This window comes from Crassostrea angulata, chromosome 2 (genome assembly GCF_025612915.1).
Source record: "Crassostrea angulata isolate pt1a10 chromosome 2, ASM2561291v2, whole genome shotgun sequence".
Lineage (NCBI taxonomy): Eukaryota > Metazoa > Mollusca > Bivalvia > Ostreida > Ostreidae > Magallana > Magallana angulata.
The window spans coordinates 72,830,620-72,839,093 of NC_069112.1; the positions used below are offsets into that span (position 1 = coordinate 72,830,620).

At 30.5% G+C, this 8,474-nt stretch overlaps 1 pseudogene; it reads left to right on the forward strand.

Moving 5' to 3' along the window:
* The first annotated feature begins 2,830 nt into the window (after nt 1-2,830).
* Nucleotides 2,831-8,474, forward strand: part of LOC128174840 (uncharacterized) — a 32,272-nt pseudogene continuing 26,628 nt past the window's right edge.

Genomic DNA, 8,474 nt, shown 5'->3' on the forward strand with positions numbered 1-8,474 from the left:
GTTAAAATGTGATAAGAGCACTAATTAAAATTCACTATCACATTCGATAATTTGTAGCTTGATCAATAATATCTCACACTTTTTAACGGTAACCCTGTTAGAATATGAACAATGAAACACCTTCAATACAGCTCATGACTAGCTTGTTCCGCGGATAGTTTAAATAAAAAAATGAGCAAGATAAAATATATTTGGTAATCATCAACAATTTTAATTGACCGTAAATTTATTTTACAAGTTCTTGAAAATTCCTTGATGACCAAGGTCACCTGTTCTCGTTTGTTTCAGCATAATACTATGAGGCTCTATGAGTTTAAGCGTGTTCAATAAGTAAATTATTTATCTTGTATTTATAAAAAAAATCTTTTTTAACAGATACCAATATTGTTACTAGGGAGTTTATTTTATTATTTCGTTTGTTTAAATATAAATACTTATAATAAATCATTTTAGGTTTTAAAAAGTTGCAAATTGATCAATTAATGGTTACATACGTCAACACAAAAAATATTTCTAATTGAAAAAAAAACCCAAACAGATTAGAAATCATTTAAATGTTACCAATTATCAAATTTTATTCATTGCTTGAAGCATTGAACACCTTGTAAATGAAACTCAAATTATTTATAACAATGCATTGTAACATTTTTATACATAGTATTTTTACAATAATCTTTTCATAAACCATTTATTAAACATATTTACTTGAAAACAATTAATAGGTTTGTAATTTTTCCAACGTGTTGAAAATATAAAGAAAAAAACATAGGGGGGCTCAGGAAGCAAATAAAATCTAAATTACATGTCATTTCAAGAAAAAATAAATCTAAGTTATTATATATTGCTTGTAATATTAAAGCAACATAAAGTTAATTGAACACAAATTAAACAAACACTAACCGCAATACGTCTTTAACATAGAAAAATAAGCAGCACTTCTCAACGGTTTTCAATAGCTTAGAACAACAACCTATAGTTCAAGATGAATAATAATTTGTACAATGTAATATTTAGAATACCTTTTGTTTGTTTTACCGGAGATAGTTATGTGCAGAACTAATATGTAAATGGACGAAACTTTTATATAATGCAGTTAAGGGTGTTGTGTTTACACTTTATTGCAAAAATATGTAATAGGAGTAATATTTTCATATATATTTATATAGTCAAATACCTAAAATTGTAATTACAAACTATTTTTCAAAAGAGTTATCTCTCTTTTTTATTGAGTAGCTGTAGATCGATATCTAAAAATATAAGAATTTTCCGATCACATGATTTAAACAATAGTATAACGTATTTACCCAGAAAGTACATCTGGTAATTTTGTATTTTACACTGATTTTGATATAGTGTTTACCGCAGCGAGTGTCTTTTTTTTTGTAAGTGCCTAATTTGATAGAATTTGTACATATACCATACATCCATGTGTAAGTTTTAAGAAACAAGTAACAATGTTATCTATAGTTATAAAGCATTTATATATTTTTAAGGTTTATTTTATTATTTCGTTTGTTTAAATATAAATACTTATAATAAATCATTTTAGGTTTTAAAAAGTTGCAAATTGATCAATTAATGGTTACATACGTCAACACAAAAACTATTTCTAATTGAAAAAAAACCCCAAACAGATTAGAAATCATTTTAATGTTACCAATTATCAAATCTTATTCATTGCTTGAAGCATTGAACACCTTGTAAATGAAACTCAAATTATTTATAACAATGCAGTGTAACATTTTTATACATATTATTTTTACAATAATCTTTTCATAAACCATTTATTAAAAAAACATTTACTGAAAAACAATTAATAGGTTTGTAATTTTTCCAACGTGTTGAAAAGATAAAGAAAAAAATGTAGGGGAGCTAAAGAAGCATATAAAATCTAAATTACATGTAATTCCAAGAAAAAATAAATCTTAGCTATTATCTATTGCTTGTAATATTAAAGCAACGTAAAGTTAACTGAACACAAATAAAGAAAAATACCAGGTACATAATTTTACACAATAATGACCTCCTGACTTAAAGTGCAATGTCGTGTAAATGTTATCAAAAACATTGTAAACAGATTCAAAATGTATACATACGAGTCAAGACTAAAATAGTTATACGGGATTTAAACACGCAACATTATACAAACATGTCATTTTTGCTACTTATTATTTATTAAGAAAAAACTTTGTATGATTAAAATATTGTTCTTTGTAATGTTGATAGTGCTTTTACCTTAATTCATTTGTGATCATTTATTTAATAAACATCCCAAGCCTTGGAAAATTGTTCAATCCAATCAAGTTGCATGAAAAGAATTGGCAGATATTGGAATTTGTTAGCGACAAAGATAATTTTCCCTTGGTGATTTACTTGGAATGGTGAATTCCGTGTTCAAATTAATTTTCTTGGCTCTACAAGTAGACTCTTTTAATGAATAAATTTTCAAAATCCAGTTTGAACATTTATTTGCGAATTGCTTTCAAAGTAATGACTATCTATCCATTAGTATTGACAAGTTAAAATCGAATTGTAGGCAGATATAAATGTAATGAAGATAAAAGTATGTGGACCAAATACCGATAATAATCGAACTTATCTATCATTCATCCCTTTTGACTTGATGTATTGTACGTTGTCAGTTGTTAAAGTGGCTCAGCGTTTCAGAGGTAGAATACCCTAAAACTTGTATATTTGAGTATTATAGGTAGATATATAAAAAATACTTACATTATCTTGCAAAATGGTAAGATTTGGTCTCGAGGATACCAATATCAACAAATGAAGTAATAATACTTCAAATATTTCGATCTGAAAAATTATAAACAAGATGACATTGACCTGCTGCTTTCTGTGTTTGGTATTTCTATGTTTGGGTTTTTCGCATGCTGTTGTTCACGGTGAGAGGTATCGTGGTCCCGTTGTCAAGTTGTTTGAGACCATCGGACCACAGCAGTGTGTCCGGGAATGTAGACACAGACCCAAACTATGTCGTGGGGTCAACTACCGGAATCAGGAACTGCTTTGTGAACTCGTGTCAGCCATCAACGAAACGGAACCAAATTCTGACTACGTTAGGATTGAACTCGGTCAGGTAAGGACTCATTTGTTCAATTTAACTCGTTAACCAATCAAACAACAATGATATATATTACATGTTTCTTGTTTACAAAATATACTTGAACGCAATAAAGAAAACGTCCTGAAGATGTTAGGCTACGTGTTATGACGATCTTGTGATATGATTAAAGATTACAATGTGACGGTTGTGAGATTTAAAAGCTTGTATAGTTTATCGGTGACTTGATTAAAAAGGTTATAGGAAAGTAAATAGACATTAAAATTACATTAAAGTTTTCAAAAGAATATGTCGGAACTATTTAAACTAGCAATATTGCTATACCTAGCGTAAATTTCTCAATGATAAAAATACGACCACATATTTTCATTTGAAATGATAAGTGTTCATTTCAAAATGAATTTTTAGATAAATAATGTGCATGAATATGGTGTCCTTTTTTCAAAACATTGTGATTTTAATGCATTACAGGTATAACAGGTTCGCAATCCCCAAGTTAATTATCCTATATTTAATTCTAATACTGTAAACCAACATTTATTCGCGGCGACTTTATTTCGCGATTTACTTCCAATAAACTGGTTTGCGACGACTAATGTTCGCGAGAAAGCCTTATCCAGACCCATATTTTGTTGTAACAACCATACGATAAAAACTGGTTCACGGCGAGAAATATTAAAAAAATGCGAAAATTTTTCGCACGCGAATAGAAGCTGGTTTAGAGTAATTCGCAACCCTTTTGCGTTAAACTCCGTACGTTCTGAGATTTTTTTTATTGTCTTCAGGAAATTGTTAACACTGAATGCCTGTCTTGTTCCATCGACGAGCTCTGTGTTATGTTATCCAGTAAACAATTCCATTGTATCAAAGGTTAGTGTATATTGTTTAAGATGATTTGCAATGTCGTCAGGTAACCTTACACATGAAAGGACTGCGAACGAAAGCATTGTTAAGCCGCCTAACTAAACGTTATTTTTTGAAAATTGTCTTATTAGCGTAATTTGTTTTTAAAGTAATGAGAACATTTACGTAAATTTAATTAAATATAAATGACTTGGTCAAACGAAGTAAGATATAAGTTTGTATTTGGGGTTAAAATAGCTCATTTCATAATAAAAAATCACGGAAAACGGAAATGTGAAACAAAAATTCATTTTGGTATATATGGGTTTATTGTTTCACGGGAGGGGGTTGGTGGTTGGGACATATGTCTTTAGACCGAAATAAATTCCAAAAAAAAAGAATTTTGCTTTGTAAATCTTTGAAAAATAATTAAAAATATGAATTAAAATGAAATTTAACACGTAAAGATGTGATTATTAAGTTTTTATGCACATATCGGCCGCTGAATAATATTTTCCCCACTCATAGAGACAAAATTCAATGAATTTTTGTTTAGATACCCCCGTTAGCAAAACTTTTGTTTTAAAATTATAAATTTGACTACAAATTTTATTTTGATATAAATCAATTAGGATTTGATCATACTTTTTTGTAGATAAATTTGTTTTTGAATATCTGACATGAAAAAAAGTTGGCGGGAAACGGGTATTAGCGTTCACAGTTCTTCCAGTCATATTTTTCTGTTATTTATATACTTTGACTACTTTTAGAGGGTAATGCAGCAACAGGTCCAAAAGACTGCACCTATATATATAACTCTAACACCCAATCCCCCAGTGGACATTATCAAGTATGGCTGCCAAACTTAGGTCACGTGACAGTTTACTGTGATATGGTGACAGATGGTGGGGGATGGACGGTAGTATTTTTTGTATTAAACGAACATTTATGGTTGACAATTACTCAGATTATAATTTTATATGCTAGAATTATAATTATCAAAGAGTATAGCAATATATTGAGCTAACCTACATGAAAGAAGATGTATTCCCTTACATAAAACACCTGTTTCCTACCAGGTTTTCCAAAGGCGCCACGATGGGTCCCAGGATTTTAACCGAACATGGATAGAATACAAGAACGGTTTTGGAAATATGTCATTGGAGTTTTGGCTTGGTATATGCTTTCTTGCTTTCGTCAAAAGTATCGAAGACCGTTGATTATAATTCAATTGATGATTGATTGCTTAAGGCTAAATGTATCTTAATGGAAAAATATTAAGTATTTTGTCAAATATCGGTGACAATGACTTTATGATTGAATGAATCCAATAGCAACCCGATTTATACAAACCTAAAATTGGTTGGGGCATTTAACAAAGAGCGCATTATTACTAGAATTAATGATTCATTTCATAATATTTCAGGTAACGAAAAACTCCACTACCTTCTATCTCAAGGGACGAATGAGATGCGAATGGATATGAAAGACTTCACCAACGAAAAACGTTACGTCAAGTACAGCAGTTTTAACGTTGGAAACGAATTCAGCAATTACACCGTGACCTTATCGGGGTTCTCTGGGGATGTAGGTGAGATCTACAAATTTCAAAGAATTGTTCAGAGTACCACTCTTATTATAAATGCAAATGAGTTTAACTGTATAAAATTTCTAATTTCTAATTTACTACTGATAATTTGAGCAAATGATTTTTCTAGGAGTTGTATCTTTGCAATCATATCTTTGTTTTGATTAAGAAATGTGGTCTGTAGCGTCTAGTATACAATTCATTGCACTGATAAAAACAGAAATTTACTAAATCAATTTTCATTTAAAATGTTGAATGCTTAGCGGATATTTACTTTTTTAATGTTTCTTAAACAAGTCGACATAGTAATTGTGATTTAGTACATGATGTTTATCGTTCCTTATAATTTACATTTTATTGTACTGATGTTAATACGTTTTTTTTTTGTAGATGACTGTTTCACAGGGACTGCAATGCCAATTAACAACATGATGTTCACGACGCAGGATCGGGACAATGACATGTTCGCCGAGAACTGTGCGGACCTCTCTGCGTCTGGATGGTGGCACAACAACTGCAACTGTGCCAACCCTAACGGTCTCTACCTGTCCGGGGAGACAGCTTTGCACGATAAAGGGATAATTTACGGACCGTGGCTGGGTTTCTCTTATTCATTGAAGTTCACTGAGTTAAAGGTTAGACGGTTGGTCTAGAGGTCTATATCACCCATACACACAGTAAAAAATTAATAGAGATAAAGGTTACACGTGATCCGTGGTCTCTGCGTGGGAGGGGAATCCACAATACCTTGGTTTCATTAATATTCACGGATATTAATTTTTGTAGATAAAGTGAAAATTACAGTCTCAAGGATACGTAAATACATGGCTAATGACCATATCAATACGAAATGTTAATAGAAATTGCACTTCAATGAACATAAGTTTAATGGATCAACTTTTCAATGAAATCCACTAAAACTTGTATTCCACGAATACTGATAAAACCACAGTATCTAGTGAAGGAATTAATGAGTTAAAGGTTAGCCGGGTGATCTATTGTGTCACACATTAAAACAAAGGACACTTGACATGTCATTTTTGGACGTAAAAAATGATTGTTTTTATGATTCTAATTGTGATTTATAAACTTGTTGCAGATAGATACATATACGTTGTGTAATGGAATAAGACAATGGAATTATGGTGTCTTTTACGCATATCCTCTTTGTCAGTATTTTCACTTACAACTTCATAATAAAAGTTGAATAAGCAAATAATCGGAGTTTTAAAAGTACCTACCATGAAAAGGGCACGAGTTTTAATGGTAAAAGAAAAAAATGCATTTTCATCTGAACAAACATTTGAAGATAGAGATATATGTTTTGTTAATATCATAATACAAATAAGAATTTCTACTATCATTTTCAATTTCTGTATAAGAAGGACAAGTACGATTCGAGTGCGAATCACTTTGTGTAGCTTGTCATTTTTATGAAGTCGTGGGTTCTATGTAATACTTAACTTTTGTTTTGTGATTTTATTCAAAATTGATATAAAAAGTAATGTTTTGAATTGACATTTAGTGACCATATTACATTTTTCAAGTTAAATGCTAAAATGGCGCCAATGACAACAACGATTTCTGCTATTGTTAATAATATTTGAGAAAAAAACTCCTTAAAGCGTTCATATGTAAGGTATCAATCAAATATTTTCAATTTTTAAATATATTTGATAATAAATGCAGACAAACCACAGGCTTAATAGTTTAATTAGAGTATGACTAATTCATTTAATCCATATATATACTGCTACGTATCCCCTTAGAGAAAAAAAACTTTAATGTAATATCTGGATACACAAGAAGATCACATTTCTTTAATATGTTAATAGAATTAAAGGAAACAACAATTTCTTGTGGCAGACATACAAAATTTAAAAGAAAGGTGAATATTTGGCGTATTAGCAACACACTTCCATAGTAAAGGTAAGAAATACACACTTTTCGAAACGAACCTAGTAATTCGTGATGGTAAACATATTAAATTGCATTTATGCAAATTATAACATTAATGTTCAGATGTCATTTAATTTGTTACTTGTACAGTGGTTATAATTTACTTATAAGATACTTTTGTTTTATCCGTATTGTGTTTTTGCCTTTGTATAAGTCTGAGCAATGGGAGTTATCTTTTCATCTGTAAATTTAGTAATGGCTGGCCCGGGGCACAAGGACAGTTTTTTTAACATAATATTTGTCTATTTAGAGGAATCAATTAAGGGTTTCTAACGAGTGCATTTTTTATGATTTCCATAATGATTTTGATGATAATCAAATATCAGTCAAAAGTTTCAGGCTGGACTTTGTGTTACATCAGGATCACTACTTGCCAATTACATTTGGTAAAAGCGTATATCTGATTACCATCTTAAGCGACCCCCTCCCTCTACAACGCCTATCATTTTACAATTGTGAGTGGTGAACCCTCATTTAAGAGAAAGGGACTTTTTTTTATAGTCTGTTATCTACATGCAGGGTTGCGAACTTAAGATAACCGTGATAAAGGCAGCCATGGGCGATCTCTAAAAAGTTGCATAATCCAGTGCTACAGCATGTATATAGACGGAGAGCCAGATGGCTCTTAATGCATCTTATTATGTTCATCTTATGTCATATTCTATCTTCACTGTATTTCAATGTCATGTAATAAAGTATTTCAATGAAATTGGCATGTGTACAAATTACTTTTGTATGATATTTTTCCAGTAGATTTGATCAAAAACTATTTTCTGTTTTAAACTAACTGGAAATTGATCAAGTTTTAGGTTGTTAGGATAATACGCATAATGAATAAAATGATTGCATCTATTTGAATAAACAATTAGAATTTCAATTACGTTTTACAGGCGAAACATGTAAATTAATAGAATTAAACATAAAGACGTAAGATACAACCTTGCATAACACTGCGCAAGTTAAATAGCAATGCTATACTCGTTTTGAAACAGTTCTCGAAGTAAA